A 19,604-nucleotide genomic window follows, 5' to 3' on the forward strand; every position below is an offset into this window, starting at 1 on the left:
TTTGTCTTTCCTTTTTGTGTCTTCCAAACTATATCCAAGGACTTCATCTTCTCTGAACTGCAGTAACCTTCACTTTCCTTTGTTACTATTGAAATCCCTTACAATTGCTTTGTTTTGTTTCCCACAGATTCTTACAATTCTATGCAGAATTAATCCAGTTATTTCAGCATTTTTCTTTCTTTCATTTGTCCCAATTATTTTAATGACTATGAACATTCCAGCACTAAAAAAAGATACTTCTGAAGTGCTTCAGACAGCCTGGCATAGGAGTCCCTGGAGGTAGTTTTAGATGCTGCAGATTTGGGTTCACATTTTCCTGCCACAGTGCAGCACTAAGAAAAATAAAATCCCAGCTGGCACAGACAATGTCATTAGAGAAATGAAATTACCCTGCTCTTTTTCAGGTAATGCCATGGCTGCATCTGACAATGGCTGTTAAATTCAAGATTACTTCATATGCATTTATTTCACGAAATGGGGACATTAGGACTGTATTCTTATCTTCCTTGCAAACCAAAGGAGTCACAGCCATATATATGTCATTGCTTTGTTTTTCTTCCAGTCCTACTCTACGCCCAGTTCTAGGAAACCATTTCATAGTGCCAGACTTCCTGCACTGACCACATTTACATTGTGTCTTCATGCTTTACTGAGTGTAGAGCCAGAAATGCAGGACACTGTGTTCTACATCTAAGGGTACTTATTTAGAAAGGTATTTTAAGTATATTTAATCAAGAAGTTAAAAGAGAAAGAACTGGCTATTTAAACTGCTTAGAAAAATTGTTGGTAAACTGCTAAGAGTCAGATCTTTGAAGTCGTTATCTAACAGGTTTACTTATTTAACAAGTCTCTGTGAAGATGTACTGATTACTAATACTCAGGCCATCACCTGGAAAATAGAATGGCTGGAACAATTCAATAACAGGCAGTGAACTGTCAGATACCATCTTCAAACGAGCAACTAGAAGCCAGGAGAATGAGGCCAGCAGCAGCAGCACAAAAGAAATTCTATCATGCAAGAGAATATGCCAAATAGCAGGGAGCCAGCAATAAAGAAGTGACCAAGCACAAAGCTGAAACCATTAGTCAGAAATTCCCACTCAAATCACAAGAGAAAGCTCTCACTCACACACTTGATGTTTCCAGAGTAAGCAACTGTTCAGGAGCACTCTTGATTTTGAACGTAAGGCAAACGGGAAGCAGACCACAGATGGAATAGGTCAACTCTAGCTATAAACCCAGCTGCGTTCGGCTAAAAACTCTACAAACTCTTTATTGAAATAAGTGGATCTGTGCCAGTTTGTGGCAGCTGAAGGGCTGTCTCTGCCATTTTATACATTTTGCACATTAAGACCACACCAGATTTCATCATATGTTAAGACAAAAGCACTGACAAATAAATTAATGAATTTAGTTCATATTCAAAGGGAAGTAAGGGTATGAAATCAATCTTTCATTTGGCAACTGGTCAGCCAGAGAAAATTATGAGTAAGCCATTCCGTAGAAATGGTAACAATTACCAAAAATGTTTTAATCAAATTCGGTGGAACTAAGAAACTGAACTGAACATGGGTTAGATAATTTACTACTAACGTTCAGAGTCTGCCATCTGTGTCTGATTCATATAATTCACTCCAAGGTATACAGACTAATTTAATCCAAAATTCTGGATCTTTCTGATGCAGTCACCTTCTATAGAGCTGTGTGTGTTCGTGTGTGTGTGTGGTGTTTTTTGATTTTTACCACTTCAAGGAAACTAATTACTTTCAAATTTCCTCATAAATATGAAACTTGAATCACCTTCACCAGAGTTTACAGAGGTCAGTGAAAGTTTTAGTAAATACAGGCAGTTTTATGGCTTTTAATGGAACAATATAAAAGTTGGCTGTTTTCTTCGGTTCCATGTACCTTAAACAGTCATATGCCAAAATATGAAGACTTGGATACTGTCTCCTTTGGGTAAGAGTTTATCCAAATCCTAAATGCAAAAGTTAAGAAATTCCTTCCTTTTCATTTGTAAAAAGGTGTTTAGTTACTCTTGGAATGATGCAAACCTGAAAAAAAGTCCAAGCCAAAACAATCAACGTAAATTTTACAAAAGAAATATGTATACTATGACATAACAAACTGCAGATCCAGTACTATCTCCCATTTCCATCCATTCCCCTCACATTAACAAAAATAACAGGTGTATTTTGCAGAGTAGCCAGAATTTTACTAGAGGGCAGACAGCATTGAACCAAAGGGAGGAAAGCAAATTCTAAAGCCAAATATTATCCTTTTAGGGTGTTCTAAGTAACATCCCATTAGACCTAGGCTAACTGGTTTCAGATATTATTGCTTAAGAATTATAATTTTATACCGCAAAATGTCTGTTCTATTACTCATACAATAATGCATCACATTTCTAAAAACAATTCTGGATCAATGATCAATAAATGCCATCAAAAGGATGCAAAGGTGTATAATCAAGCTTTTATCTTGCTTTATAACTTCTAGGCAATTAATATTTCATTACATATATTAAGATGGTTGGGGTTTTTTTCTGAGTTTCTACCTAATGTAGAACTCTCTCCAGTGAAATATTTGCCAGTGGCAATCTCTTTCATACAATATTAGCATATCAAATTCTTCCCTTGTGGGATGTTTTGGCATATAATATTAATTCACCATTAGGTAATATACTCATTTTAGCTATCTCCTGTGTTCTCATTAATTAACAACCTGGTACAACCCCTTGTAGTTTATTCCATTTTACTTTGCTTCCTTTGTTTTGGCTTTTTTTACTTACATTTTTTTTTCCTACCTTGTCTCCAGGGTGGTACTGCTTTTTTTCGTAGAAAACCTCTATCAATGCCTGCCCTATATTCAACAGCTACTCTCATATAGGGGTCCAACAGCTTCAGGCAGGATGGTCCTTTTCAATTTGGCAAAGTGTAATTGTAATATATTTATTACTATATATGTAATTGTAACGTACCAAAAAGTTTGCTTTGATTTAGGATTAGTTCTATTGTACTTTTCTCTATAATCTAAAGTCTGAAACCCACTTCAGTTTTTCTTTTTCTCCTCAGAATTGGTCATGAAATCTCTACAAAATTGCATTCTTACTGAAATTATCAGGTGAGTTGTACAAATTATGACCTGCTCACCTCCCCATTATAAAGATAATTGTGAGCTGTTACTTAAACTTCCAAACATCTTTTGATTGAGGAAATTAAATCATCAAGCATGTAGCATGAGTTACTGGAGAATCATCCTTCAAAAGGTTTCATTACATGTTCGGTTCTCATCCTTCAGGAGCAAAAAAAACCCCAAACCAGGGAGTCACTATAATGAAAATTACAAAGATAAAATAGTAGATGAACAAAGATATAAAGCCTGTGTCAGCTCTCTGAGAGACAGTTACTGCTGTCTAGAAGAGATTCTGGTAGTAAACCTCAAAGTTCTATCAGAATTTTCTTTTAAAAAGGTCAAGGAAATTTGGACTTTCTTACTAAAGGCTTTTTTTTTTCTGTAAGTTAATGCTAACAATTCCCATTCTATATTTAATTGCCTGTCTGTAGTGCTTATTTTGCTATAGGTTTTATTTTCCAAGTTTTTTATGACTAGATGTTGTCTAAGTGGTTAAAAGACTGGTGAGGCCCATCGGGAGTGCTGGGCCCAGCGCTGGGCTCCCCAGTCACGGGAGACGGGGAGCTGCTGGGGAGGGCCCAGCGGGGGCTGCGGAGCTGGTGAGGGGCCTGGAGCACCTCCCTGGTGAGGAGAGGCTGGCAGAGCTGGGGCTGTGGAGCTGGAGGAGGCCGAGGGGGGTCTCACCCGTGCGTACCAACACCTTAAGGGTGGGTGGCAGGAGGACGGGGCCGGGCTCCTTCCAGTGGTGCCCAGCGACAGGACCGGGGGCAACGGGCACAAACTGCAACACGGGAAGTTCCAGCTGAATGTGAGGAAAAAGCTCTTTACTTGGAGGGTGGCGGAGCCCTGGCACAGGCTGCCCAGGGAGGCTGTGGAGTCTCCTTCTCTGGAGACATTCAAACCCACCTGGACGCGATGCTGTGCAGCCTGCTCTGGGTGAGCCTGCTTCAGCAGGGGCTTGGGCTAGGTGATCTCCAGGGGTGCCTTACAGCCCCGGCCAACCTGTGATTCTGTGACTCTGTGATTCTGTGAAAACAGTGTCTTTAAAAAGGAAAGTAATTATCGGAGAAATATCTAATTTTCACTCTAGGAAGCCAGAAAGCAAACTCCTTTCAGAATAGTTTTATTTATTAAAATGTTTGTGCTTATTGTAACGGCACTTTGTTTTTCTTTTCAGGATGCTTTTCAATCCAGATTCTGGCAAACTAACATCAGACAATCTGTTCCTATTTATTGGAAAAGTAATCTTGACATTTATGTATTTATGACGTACAGGTAGACAGGCTGGCTTGTGTTTCAGAGAAAAAACATGGTAGAACAAAACTTACAGAGGGAGACAAAAATACACTAGCAAAATTGATGTATCAGGTGAAAGAATAGAAGGTGAGAGACCAGATAAGAGGCAGATGGAAAATGAAAGAAAACAAACGAATGTGGCATCGGTTATTGTAAAAATAGTTGAGCCTGGAAATCCTAATACCCAGAGTATGTATGCTTCTGATAAAGCAAGTGAGGCTTCAGAAAAGAAGAAAAAAATAATTTGTGAATGGGTTAATGAGAGAAGAGGAATATGCAAGGTGAGAGGCCCACCAAAAATCAAATTCAACTCGAAAAACTACAAGCCAGGACATCTCAGGGAAATGAATGCAAAACACAGGCATCTAATGATCAGATTAAAACCAGGGAAGCTGTAACAGCAGTATGTCCTTTGCAGAAATTGTAAGCAACTCACTAGCCATGAATTAGCAATGTAATATGACAGAAGGGGGACATAAAATTCAAGTAACAAACACAGGCAGCTAATCACAAAATACAGAGAAAGCACTTCTTTTTCTATATGGCCTTGCTACAAATTTATCTAGAGGATTTCATCAATTAAGGGTACCTTATGGCCAAAAATATATACATGCTGTGAAAAGAGAAATGGGGAAAAGAAAAAAAAAATTACTAGGTTGATCTGGGCTAGTTTTTATGGGAATGAGAGGGACAGACTTATGAGGAAAGATTAAATAAATAACAGTATGGTTTAGATGCTTAAACATGGCTGGAGGAACTAAAATAACCAGGTACAAACTGGCATAAACACTAGAAGAAAGTATAGTCCTTATAAGACAACAGGAGCAGATTCCTGATATCTAAACATCCCTTTAAAAAATTATCTGAATGATATGCTATTGTACAGACAGCAACACAAATTTTCGGCTCATAGCCCTCAATCTGGTTCTTATTTCAGCTCCATTAAAAACACTAAACTCTCCCTGATCACCCTTTTCAGGCAGTTCTTCCCCACTGTCAGTAATCTGGCGATATTAAAAAAAAAAACTCAATACTTTTTCCAAGGAAATGGGGATGTCTAGGGTGGAGAAAGATCACAGACACAAATAGGTACAGACAGTTCAGTATTTATACTCATGAGCACCGCATCAGGAAGGCATTTGCTCAGCCCCTTCAAGCAGTGTCCCACAGGAGATGCTCCCACCCACTTCTGCAAAACCTCTCAGCTTTATGCTGACATGTCTCTGAGAGTGTGAATGAGGTTACACAGAATCAGCCAGGCTCAGCTCGCCGCCAGCATTGGTACTGTGCCGGCTGCGTGCCACAGCCTCTAGCCCAAAGCCTGCACTTTCCTTTTTGGGGTGAAGTGTAGCCCTGCAAAGCAGCAAGATCAGACTAGATTGGGGGTAACTGCAGGCACTTCAGTTCAGTATTATTTTCCTGGGATTCACCTTTGCATAAGGAGCTGCTGCAGCTTGTTTTCCTCTGGCTCCCTGGGGCTGAACACGCCTCCACTGTAGCTTGCAGCACAACGTGGTGAAAATACACTGAGGCAGCTTTGGCACACTCGTGGCAGTGTGGACATCACCCACTTAGCATACATTTGTCCACTGAACCACTTTCCTGCAGACTATACGGGAAGTAATCACTCAAGGGAAGATAACCAAAAAGCAAGACTGTGCTTAACTGCATTGTCTAACGAACACAGCGGAAGAGACAGCTTCAGGAAAAACAAAACAAAACAAACAAAAAAACCCAACAACACCCCCCGCCAAAAAAAGCCCACAACAACAGAAAATCCCAAATCAAAACAAAAAGAAACACTACTTTTCCAATATACACCAGAATCTTCTGAAGTTCACTTGCCATACAGGCTTTGCTTACCTCCAGTCTCAGACAAATGGTTTGTATTTAGCTTTGCAAGTTACATTGTCTTTACGTTCCCCTAAAAATTTTTTGACATGGAGGGTCAGAACTGCTAAATTCCCTCAGCAGATCTGCTGTTGGTGATTGCAAACAATGCTTCTCCATTTAAAAAGAAGAAAAAAAAAAAAAAGGAAAATTGCTCTCTATCCATGGCTGAACAACCACACACCACATCATCAATACCATGTCCCTGAGCAGCTGAGAGTAACTGACATATTTTGGAATTTTTGTAAAATCCGTCAGGGAATATCTGATAGGTAAAACATCTGGAAATCAAAAATTCATGGAGTTGTGCAATACTCCAGCGAGGAATGCTTTATTTCTTCTTTTTGTCACACCTACTTTATGTACTTTTAAGCACATTTCTACCTTTAAAGCTAGCTCTGCCAAGCCTGCTGTCAGGACACTTTGCTTATTACCCATTCCCAGCTGATGCTATCAAGCTGACCCACAGTAAGGCAGGGCTGTCAGAGTAAGCGGATTCCAATGTATAGTAGTTGAAATAATAAATGATAGGGGCTGTACACCAGAGAAAACTGTGATTATATCATCACTCCAGCGCCCATTAAGCTCAGCAATTTCTAGCTATTTGAAAAACTGAGATGTCATTTCTGCAACATGTAGGTGTTTTATTGAATGTAATAAAATCCACCACTTTAACAGTGATTGCTTCTCAGGACCTGCTCACAAGATTGTTATCTAAATAAACATTTCAGGACGTTACTTACCTCTATCAGACTTTTAATTCATAATGTGAAGCTATATTGTTTTGGAAATGACACTCAGTGACTCATTTCTTTCTGTGTCTGCCAATGATCATGGTGTCAGGATTTGTACCAGGACAGTGTCCAAAGCCCAGGAAGTGCCCAGGCTCCTGAATCTCTCACTTCTGGAAATCTTGCCAGGACTGGCTCTGAGAAGTTCGCACACTCTCCTCCCACTCTTTGGACTAGCACAGAAGTACAGCAAAACTGTACTTTTAACTCTTCTACTCTTCTTCTGCAATTGGACAGTATAGTTAACTGAATTGTCTGAACCTTAGATAGGTTTGCATTTCATTTGAAGGTATTTTTTGAAAGCTTTTTATATTTTCTGGACTAGTTCTTCTTCCATGAAGTCCTAAAACATATGATTAAATGCAAAAGTGAATTTCATCATCTATTTGTACCAGAATGTGCCACACAGTCCTGGTAGAATTTGATAGGGAACTGATGGGAGGCTCCCCCTGATCAGATGGCGACTGCATCAGATCCTGAGAAAGTCCAACCCCCTCTTCTTAGCCAACTTCCACTTCTAGTTTTGTTGGCTGTGTCTCGAAAAGAGAACTGAGCCCTTCTGAAGTAAAAGAACCCAGAATCAGCAGCCAGGGAAGAGATCATAATACATAAATGCCCTTGGGAAGAAAATATAAAGCAACTCTTTCATCTTTGACCCAAAGGCACTTAATGACCCTGGATAGAAAGTATGGTTTCTAATTGGTGAAATGTGTACTTAAGAACCATCTGAGTGCTCATGTGTGAGCTATGACTGCAAATTAACTGGAAATCTGGCTTAATGAAATGAAAATAAAAAGCCAAAAATGCAGAGAAGAAAACACATGTAAACCAGTCCTACTAAGAAGCCGATGATACAAACAGTATACAACAGAACAGAATGAAAGGGCATATGTAGACAGATTGCAGACGCAAAATACCCTTACTTCTTTTAAAACCAATTAAAAAGATGAGAGAAATAATTCAATCAATGCTTGTATTTTACAAGAAAAGGATGCATATAAAAATATTTGTGAGTGTTTGTGGGAGGGCACATTTACAAGCTGTGTCTCTGTGGCAGCATTAGTTTCTTTGAAAATAAGGCATAGTAAACTAGGCTTGAGCAGTTTTAGATTTAAATCAAGATTTAGGGCTAGGACACTGACTATTTTCTATCTGAGACTTCACTGTCCTAAATACATTCACAAGGGAAGATTGTAGATTTCAGACGGAGAGTAAAAAATAGTTAATCTCTTTCTTTCAAATGTTACTGACTTCAGCAGAGTTTCTCCTAATTTACTCACTGTTAGTGAGAAAGCAGAAGCAAGTATCCTCTAGTCGCTGGGGACTCACGTTTTTCACTTTAAAAAGGTGAAATGTGTATATTACTAAAGATTAATTTTACATTGACCTATTAAACCTGGCTGGATTATGGGATTCTTTGTGTTCTTTTGTACTTACCTATAGCTGTCATGGACTAAGCACCGAAGTGCCACTGGTTCTAAAAAAATTATATTAAAAGGGAATATTTTTGCATCTCGCTAAGGCTCTGCTTTCCATGAGTTGCTCTATGCTGAACACTGTAATATGGTACTCATTCTAGGCTTCGTGGAAGGAAGCAGCTCCAAACTCTTCTTCTTCTCTACTTTCTTGAGCTAATCTGGTAGCCCAGAAAAAGACAGAAAGGTAACATCAGCAACCAGAAGACTCCCTCTTGCCTGTGTTATTTCCTACTAATTTTCCAGCTAAGTCCACAAGCATGGCCAAAATGTTTCACACTGTTGCTCCTTGCCAAGATCTCCAGGTTATGTCAGGATATGAAGCAACTTACATGTTCATTGTGGTGCATAGGAGGCCTTCCACTTTCCTTTATGTTCTTTTTGTGTCAGGATCTGGTCCAGATTTTTAATCTTGTGAAATGTTAGTACAAAGATTTCAATGTAAATCTCCCCCTGTCATTACCCAGGAGATTCTGATGCCCTAGAAGCTCTGGGCAAACCATAGTATACAGAGCATCCTAAAATACTCAGTGCCACTCTTGAGATGGAGCTAGAGCCATACTTCTTTGCTCCCATTTTAGACTTGTTTTCCATTTTATCATCTTGCTTTTCTTCCGTAAAAGTATCAGTCTCCCTGCTTACAGTCCCCCAAATAGCTGCATATATTTTGAATGCTGAAATACCTTAGGTTTGACTTTTACTGCAAGTGATAAAAATCATGAAGACCACATTTTATAAAGACCCTAGATAAACAGTTTCAAGGTACAGCAGATGTAATCCTTCCTAAGGCCTGATTTAGGACAAAACTTGCACTGAGACATAAGGGCAAGTAATAGAGAAGTCTGGATAATGAAATTTGCAATGACTCATTCCCTTAGTAAAATACTCTCCTGCAAGCCCAAGCATGCATTCTTCAAGTCCATAATTTGTTGAAATAGAAAGTTAAGGAATGCCACATTTATGTGGTATGGAGATAATCTGGATCTAAAAAGAAAGATGTGACTCACAGTAAGTGACAGTTATGTATTAGATCGCATCTGATTTTTTTTCTTCCCTCTTCAGCTACCCAAAAATTATTACCATGCTATTACTGTCTTTTTCTGAAGAGAAAACCTGCTTCCTCTTCCTCTCCTGCCTTCTCCTTTTCCTCTGGCTTTCAACTTAGAATATTGAGGAATGCTTAGAATGTATCTTACCATTTATGAACACACTTGATAACGAAGAGCACTAGAAGCAACAGTGCCAAACTGTCTATCACTAGTGCCTCACAGACACACACGCACGCACAGACCACAACAAATGATCCTGTTCATGTTTCCTTCCTGGACAATCTGTTTGGCCCCATCACAATGACTCCGTAAGCTCTAAAATTTCAGGGACAACCATTATATCACACCTTTCTGTCCATAGCATATGCTTTGGCAGAGGAATCCTGCCAGAGGAAAAGGGAACACCTCAGCTCAAGTCCTGCAAGCTCTTAACACCAATGTGGACATTACTTTCAGAAACCCCAGTACCTTAATAATTTAAACATTTCACCTTCCAGATCATTAGCCACACAAGCACAAGGGTTATTTATAAATTCAGTAGGATGTATGACAATAAGGAAAATGGATCCCCAGACTTTGAACAGGAAAATCAGTCAAATTCAGTTATTCTTTGCAGAAGAAATACCAGACTTAGACATAATCCTAAAAAGAAATGGACCTCTTTCTTCACCACTTGAAAAACCTATTTGGGCCTAGGGCAGTGCTCTGTAGAAACTGATAAAGCCATGCTTCTGCATGGAGAGTCTTTCTCCATGATCTAAACAGGCTTTCTCTGCCCCCACTGTTAAATGTGACCCTCTATGACCTTGCTCATCTTTAAGCAGTTCTTCGCCTTGTCCTCCCAGGTTTGTAGCTGGCATTAACACCTCTTTCCCGTGCTCTGGCTTTTCCCTTGTCCTTGCCTTTCCCTTGCCCTTGCTCTACTGGCTGCCTCACAGCATTCTGTATCATTCGGAAGAGGCTGGGCCCTCCTGTGATATTGTCAGGCTTTCATCCTCCCAAGGCAAAGGTCCAGCTACACTGTTATTGTTCCTAGCTATTCACAGACAGACACAGCAATGACATGCCCATGTCCTTCACACCAGGGACACGGAGTGAGCCCCTGTGTAAGAAGATAAATGCCATGTGAAATCAAACCAGAGTCTTCGAATTTTGGAGACCAATGATCAAAGCTATCACTCCAGAGCGTCTCATTGTATTTTCTACCCTTAACATTCATGTGACTTTGAATTTGAGAATACCTGCACTTCAAACACAGCATATGTGTTCAGACACCAGCATCCTTTAGCTGCACTGACACAGAAGGAACAAAGACCAGAGAGACCAATCATCAGCTAATGGAAGAAGTCGTATCTCCACAAAATCAGTTTGCTGAGGTTGCTTTTGGTGAAAGCCACAATACCATGGGTAGTAGGTTCTCAGAGCTGAAGTACTGGCTGTTACGGAAATGAATTGCACTATAACTGAAGGCTTTATAAAGTTTGTATTTGAGGCTTCAGTCCTCGGCCATGTGAAATAGTTTGTCCTTGTGAGTTCTGGAACATAAGCTGCAAGAAGCAAATGCACAGACCATGTATGTCAATGATCTTTCCTTTGTAAGACCTTTCCAGGACTGATTCTGTTTTCTGAAATAAATCTAGAGTGACATCTTCTGTCAAGTAAATTGCAGCCTCGTAAAACGAATGGGCATAACAAAACCCTTTTTTTCTTTCTTTTAACCTAATTTCAATGCTATTGAAGTATTCATAGAGATTTCTACCTTCTAGTGGCAGAGATCCTAAAATGCAGCATGCAAAGGGCTAGTTAAGGACCACATAAACCTTGCAGTAAAAAAGAAAAATGATAGGACACATTTTAAAAGGTTCTGAGTTTTTGCAAGACACCGTCTTACTGCTCCTCACAGAGTTCTATCTTATCAACTTAGGTACTTTTTTTCTAAACCCTGTAAACTTTGAGCATGCATAAACTTCAATAAAAGGATATTATTCTCATACTAAATTCAAAACACAGACTTGTACCAGCTACTGAGAAAAAATTACCTCTATCCCAGCCAAAACCAGGACACTTACGTACATTAAAATTTGCTTAATGCATATGTCAAAGCTTTAGAAGAGTACGGCAAGAGAATCATTTCAAGGGTCTCTATTCAAAGGTATAAATTAAGATGCTTAACCTCACTTACTTTATTTAGCTTCTTGACCAGTAAGTTACTATGCAGATTCAATTTCACACAAATACGGATAAATAGATGTCAGGAGACCCAAGTGAATCAAACTATTTAAGAATTTAATGTTTATAAAAAGGCCAAATTATAACACACATGTAACTTCTGCCTTTGTCCAAAATTAATGTTTTTATACATAAAAGTAATTCGGAAATTAATAAGTATTTTTTGTTGCTTCTTTACTTGTTCTTGTATCTTCTTGTGAGAGTTTATAAAATATTTCCAGTTCTTGATTCCTCTACACAGAAGTGGGGAGAGTGGCTATTTGGGCAGGTGGGACACCCAGCCACACGGACACTCTTCCATAGCCACGCAGAGCAGGAAAGCTGTAGGAGGGTAGAGTCTCCTGAGACATCTAATATAGCTGCTTCCCAAGAGCTTATTTGAAATAAACACAGCAGATGCAGAAGCTAGACATTGCACTATTGATGCACATCAGTGTGAGAAAAAAACATCTACTGTACATCAGACACAACACACTATAAAGAATTAAGATCATCTGTGTTTTTCATGTCAAAAGAAGGAATTTGGGTTGATATGAGTTAATTCTGCCTATGATACCTGTAGGTTCTGGCTTCCCCATCTATGAAATTCAAAACTCAGACTGCCCACAGCCTCTGACTTTTTAATTTGAAGCTGTATTAGTTGTTGTGTTCACCTTTCCCTCTAAGACAATTCCTGATGGCAGGAATGTGATGCTATTTCTTTATTTTACATAAGAGATGACTGTCCTTATTTGTAGTTTGGAAAGACAATAACAATTAGTAAATCAGTTGTCTTGAATGAAGACATCCTGGGACAAATTCTGGAAAGGGCTAGGGCCTGAGGAATCCTTGGCCTTTCCAGAGGCTCCTCAGGAGATGGAGAGAAGTCAAAGAATTCTTCTTTTTTTGCTGCCCAGAGCAGCACGCAGTACTACCATGCTGGGTCAAAAGCGAGTTGGTGCCTGGGAATAGCCAGCAGCACATCCTTGGAGAAGAGGTTAGGAACGAGATATAAAGGAAGTCACTGTTCCCTTAACCTTCTTTACCAGCTGTCAAGAATTTCTTAAGGCAGGTTATCAGCTTTTCTTTCAGTGTATTCCCACTGGGGGCAAAATTACTCCCGTCAAAATAACACCTAGATGCTCATGCCACCACCTAGACTTCCCAAGTATGCCTGGGAAGGTTGTAGCATTTTTAGTCAGGAAATTTCTTCTCCCTGCCCCTCCAAGATGCTGATTCATCAAAACTGACACTTCCAATGGAAGGGCTTAAGACTTTTTAAATTGCTTTTCTTCAGTCTCTAGAAATATACTTCAGAAATCATAATGATATTTCCCAGGGGCAGGGTGGGGGGAGATTGTTATCTGCTTCAAAGCAAAGTTTGGAGGTTATTTTGATATTATTCTTTCTGTTTTATTAAGCTGCCTACCACTGCAACTTTAATGTTAAAAAGCTAAATGAAGTATTTTGATGGATAAACACATTTCTTTTGAAATTTTATTTGATGAATGTTTTTTGAAAATTAACTCCTTGTCTTAACATGATTTATTTAATCTGGGAAAATTTTTTATAAGATAGAAAAATTCTTTTTTCTACAGCTATAATCAAGCAGCATCTTATATGCATCTTTGCCTAATAGGCCCCTCCATATAGTATGGTTGAGTCCTAAAAAAAAATTGTTTCAAATTTTCAGGGCTAAAAGTGGGTGATTTAGTCATGAAGAGAGTCTGTTTGCTTAGGCTGTCTAAAAATAAGCCTGGTCTAAGCAATTTTTTTAAGCTGTTTCTTCAGTTAATGTAAAATTAATATCAGCTGTACAGGGTGTTTGTTCAAGTACAGCGTCTAAGATAGATGGAATTAATTATCTTGAAGACTTGCCTACAGGCTGACTATAGAGCAAGCCAGGTAACTAGCTCAGACTAGATAAAAATCTTTTAGTTATCTAAAGTTAGATGAGATTAATGCCTCCTCTCCTTCCCAGTGAAATTAATGAAAACATGGAGGATTTATTAGCACTGTTTAAGTTGTTAGTCCTTTTAAACTCCTACACAATTTTAGGTTTTCTGCCTTATATTTTTAATGATATTTCTTTCTCACTAACAAAAAAAGCTTTTGTTTTCCTAAATGATTTGATTTTATTGTTTGAACTCAAATCGCCAGACAAACTTGATTGAGCTGTCACACTGTGGTCACAGGACCATATGGGAAAAAAAAAGAGGAGAATATTTTTGTCCCTATTTTATGAAAGAAGACATAAGGGTATACAGAGATGAAATGAAGCTCCATGTCTTCCAAACCTTTCAACAATTATCAATAGAAATACTAGATTGATGGTCAGCTGTTATTACAAAGAGAAACTAAATCTAAATAGTAGCAGACAAGATACCATCCCGCACATCTATGTAAAGGTCCATAACCGAGGAGCTCATGGACTCTTTTTTTCAGTACTGCTTCTTTTCTGATTGTGAGTGATCACTTACATACACTTGTTAAACATATTTATGTAACAGATTATGTCAAAACAAAAGTAACATAATTCTTAGTAAATGCAAACCTGGTTTTCTCCTTTCTTCTGAGCTCACCAACATAATGGGAAAAAACAACAACCTCTATTAAACAAATCAAGCATCTGTAATGTAAAGCCAAGTCAAAAGTAGCAGAAGTAGTGTATTACAGGCTACTTTATGTTCATCTTCCATGTCTAAGCTGTCAACCTTTCAGTCTCTGTTCTTTGAAAGTGAGCACAAGAACTGTCATTTAATAGTCAAGAGATATTAACAGTGAAAGAACTATCATTTAAATAAAAATAAGAATTGTGAAAGTGATGTTGCAGCTGTCTGATCTCCAGTTAAGTTTTGTTTTGTATGCCAGGCAAAAACATTTCATTCAGCAACTCCAAAACAGATACAAATGATAAAATTCAACACGCCTTGAGCTTAGACCTCTGGCAAGAAACCTGGACCAAGCGGGTACGTGGCAGGCTGCCCCAAATGACTGGCACAAGGCAAGTGCTAGATTTAGCATGTCTTCATTCGACAGCTGACACAGCAGAAGAGCACATCAGTGGGCTGCCAGTCTTTTTTAATATCTCTGCTCTCTCGATTATAACTTCACATCCCATTTAGCACTCCACATTCAGCCATGTACGGACGCTACCCAAGCCTAGGCAGCCAGCGAAAAGGATCTACGGCTCTCGTGGTTCTTGTTAGCCGTCAAAGTTCAGAAACATTGTCATCTTGTGGCAAACTGGGGACATGACAAGGGAAACAGCCGCTTCTCCAGGCTCTTTCCCCGGCCCTGAAGCCAGCCGTCATGCCGGGGGTGGTTTCTGCTGAAAGGCACCTGTGGGAATGGCTGCAGAGGAGGCTCCTTGGTGCCACGGTGCAAACGGACCGGGATGAATCACAGCAGACTTAACGGCAGGATCACGACTTCAACTTGTAGCGCTGTGTTTTGGATACCCATTGTAACAATACTCATTAAATACAAAGCAATTTAACCATTAGACCCACTGATGTTTTCACCAACCTGAGGAAGTACCAGCAGTCTGCATATTTATACCTGTTGCCTGGCTATGTACATAACTAACCGATAAAAATTAGACCTGACAGAGGTTAAAAAGTGAGCTACAGCAACCTAATGCTAGTAATTGCTGTACCACCCAAATATTTTTTTGCTTGTTTTAGAAAAGGTCCTACAGGAAGAGCTTTGTCATTTTTGTTTTGTACTGTCACATGCATTCTTTCAGAGCATCTGAAGGACATGCTAAACTCAGCACAGTTCTTCCCAGAGACTACACTGTGTGCACTCATTATCCGAGAGAACAGTGCGTCACCTTACCTTGAGTCATCACTGAGTCAGAGTTTTAGCTCTTCAAGACTCAGTGCCACAACTTTCTGCCCAAAGCTCCTGAATCACACAGAGGAAAAAGAAAGGAGAGCTACAAAAATCCTTCACTTTACATAAACACCTATGGACGTGCCCAAGCCAAGGGCATATCTGTCAGGGTGGATGTAGACACATCTGAGAAGGAAATATTCGAAGGGACTCAGCAATATACCAATGTAGTTGTATGGATCTTAGAGTGAAGATCTGTATTCAGCAAATTTGAGTGAAGATCTGTATTCAGCAAATTTGAAGACCCACGTAGATATATCGCTGGATGTCTTCACTGTCTAAGAGAACCCAGGCTCCAGCAGCATGCATGTCTACCTTCTCCCATCCCCAGGTCTTTGCTAAAATATTTGTGCTAGAAAACAGGGCTCATACAAGTCCCCAGGCCCTTTCATATGAAATCAAGTGAATGAGTTACACTAAAAATGATCTGACAGCATCACATCTGGCTTAAAAGAAGTACTGGAAGGTTTACTGATTGCTGAAGAGTCAAGCCCAAGGCCATCTGGTTCACTCTATAATGTAAAAGGTAGAATTATCATTTTCACATGTCACCTGATGGTGGACTGTGGATGGAAGCCTCATGGAAGCTAATGGTAGTCTCATGAGACGTATAAAGTGATTAAGTTCCTTATTCTGACTGGAATAAAAAAAACCAAGAGCCACCACCACCACAAATGCAAGTCAGATCAGGATCTGAGCAATGTCAGTAGGGAGAGGTTCAGTAGAGAATGAAAGCAAATAGATACAGCTGTTTTTTTCAGTGGAGATATGTGCAGGCATGTGTAAGCATGAACAAAGACACACAGAAATATCACAGACACACAGCACAACAGAAAGTCAAAGGCAGCTAGTTGCTGCTTGACCCTGACCTGAAAGAAAGCCAGAAGAGCTTTGTGAGGAGAATGCAGACTGGAAAACAAAAGCGGACAGGAATTATAAGAGGAAAAGCGTTCTGCTCTTTATTTTCTACTGATTCAGGGAGACAGCCTTTTATGTACATTTTTTATTAATAAACATTATCAAATCAAAGAAACGTTGTCTCCCACTGAAATATTTCCTCCCAATAGAAACAATTTACAGAAACCTAAGCATCTGCTGAAGGCTAGGACTGCAAAAGGGAGGGATGTACCACATTTAGGCTCATGTATGAAGGCTCCTGACTCGCCTGTGGGGAGCATGAGGCCACAGCTCTGCACTGAGCAGCCTCAGACCTGGACTTCCCAGGATCACTCAGAACACAACCCTGACCTGGATTAAGCAGGTAGGCAAAGCCCTTTTATATCACTCACAGGAGAGGAGAAAGTACCTGACTGCCAGTACCATCAGAACTGAGCAGTCAAATAATATCTGAGCTGGCATAAAACCTAGTGTATAGCTGCCTGACACAAAAATCCCTGGAGCAAACTGGAGCAGTCAGGGTTACCTTGCACCAGTTCAGTGCTGCACCATATAGCTATGACATTTTAAATCCTATGTTGCATTTTCTAAAACCATATTTTCCGTTCCTTGCAGCCACAACCTAAGGAATAAAAGAGCAGAGAAAACACTGCAAAGATAGCAGCCAGCTGAGAGGCAACATTAAAGCAGAAGTATGCCTCAAATTCCATCCCTGCATGGGATTTATTGAATATAAATAGAGTAGCAGGAACAGAACCGAGGTGCCCCAAGCACTCCTGTATCATGTTTATTATCTGGCATGATGCACATTTCTTTATTCCACATAAAACAGAAGCTTTAACACAGGGAATGAGAACATCTTCAGTCTGCCCACAGTAGTTAATCCTAGGTTCAAATCACTTCAGAAAGATGAGGAAAGTTAAATCCTTCCCATCATCACCATAAAGTCTGAGCTATAATTAGTAGGTGAATGATTAAAAGAGGAATGAGAGAGAGACAGGGAGAGACATGTCAGCACTTCCAGAGATGCTCTATGTGAAGCCCAGTACAATAAGCAGCACTGGAGCATGCTTACAAATCAGTCACAGAGGGAAGCTAAACGGTTTGTGAATCTAGCTCAGACCTTTAGGCATTTAGGGAGCTTCACTGTGACAGTGTTCAGGACTTGTGCCCTTTGGGTATCACCAGTGCGAGGCAGCAGAGAAGCAATCCAGATTTCGGACCTAACTACTAAAAGCACTAGAGAGGTGGGTCATCCGCTCCAGCTGCTTTGGGATAATAAGAACCCAATGCCTGGACGACAGTGCACGGCATACGGCCCCTGCCGGCTGCAGCCTGGGAGAGGACCAGCATTTCCCCTCTAAAAGTATAAAATTGCACTGTGGATTCTTTGCTATCACGGCTACCTTTTAGCATTAGGTTGTGTGTTTGGGTATGAGAAGGTGGATGTTTAATACTGTGCCAGATAAATCTCTGGTGTAAAGTCTGTCAAGACCAATAAAGTTTCACCATGGAGGAATCTGACCTACTGTTATAATTCAAGGAGATTCAGGACTAAGGGAAAGTAAAGGAGAATGAGTTCACTGCTTTAAAGGATGGTTTTAAGCATTATTTTTCCAAAGCCATTCATTAATACATTTTTTTGTGCACCCATGAGAGTCACACTCCTATAAATGCTGGCTCATATATTTTGAAGCATAAAAGGTGACTGGCCCCTACTTAAATGGATGAAAACAATGTTCCTTTCTAATCAGATTTTAAAGGAGATCACTAATCAGCAACTTTTGAATGAGGAGCAGTAGCCAGCTAATCCATATCCTGTGATACCTTCACCTTCCCATTTACCTTCTCACTGCCATTGTTCATATGGTTATATAGCCCATCAGATGTTGAAATGTTGGGTTGGCATTTATTCAAGCTACGTAAGCATTTTTATGCAGACCAAGGGAAAACATCTAAACAGTACCCAAGCAAAGAGCAGATGTCTGCAGTTTATTTTCCTTGATTGAATTTCAATAGAATTTACATGAGGTCCTCTTCATATTCAAGTTATCACATTAGGGAGTTTGGGCTTGTGATGGAGAATGACAGACGTTTGAGAAATTTGTCTAGCATTTGCAAAGGACATGCTTCCTGATCCAAGCAGAGAAAACAGCAGAGTGGAGCTCACTCTTCCAGGACTGGAAAGGACATAGTGGATTGCTTTCCTGTTAGGTTCAGAATTGTCACTTTTCTCAAAGAGCTCATCTGATGCAGCACATTCAATTCTGTATTAAGTTAGGGTTCTTTAAGGTATTTAGCTTTTAAACTGTCTTAGCTAAGTACCTTTGAGGGTTAATATTTTGGCTTATCTTGGAGAGGAATTGTAATGTCATCTACTTTAAGCAATTTTGTTGAACAGCTGTCAGCCACTGCAGTCACACAGTCCTGAAGGAGTTCGGACACAAGCTCTGCTTCCCCTTCCTAACTCCTTTTGCATTACTTTCCCAAAGCATTAGAGCAGATAAAACCTTATCGTCTTCACTGATCTCCAGTGCTGGAAGGAAGGCTGAGAGGTCAGTATTATATGAATGATCCTGTCATTCCTCTGGAGAATCATGCTACCAGTGGTAAAGGAAGTGTTCTTTCTTGGAGAACGAGCTGATATTACTGACTTGAAAGATGGCTGCTATCATGGCTGCTATCTTGACTTTGTGTCTGGAGTCTTTCAAAGGCAGCATGTCAAACAATATTTTACTTTCCAGGTTAGAAGTTAAGCACATAAGTATAAACTGAGCAAAAGCCAAGAGATGTTACCTTAAAAGTAGGCAAAATGCCATCTGTCAGCAGTGCTCAGCCTCTCCAGGAGGCAGTGGTTTCTGGCTCACACTGAGTTCAGAGTCCTATGCGACTCAGAAACTGAAAAGCTTCAATATCTCCTCCGTGAGCTGGCCCTGCCTTGTCCGATTCAGAGTCTGGCACCCTGC

The sequence above is a fragment of the Falco punctatus genome (assembly GCF_963210335.1).
Source record: "Falco punctatus genome assembly, chromosome: 4".
NCBI lineage: Eukaryota > Metazoa > Chordata > Aves > Falconiformes > Falconidae > Falco > Falco punctatus.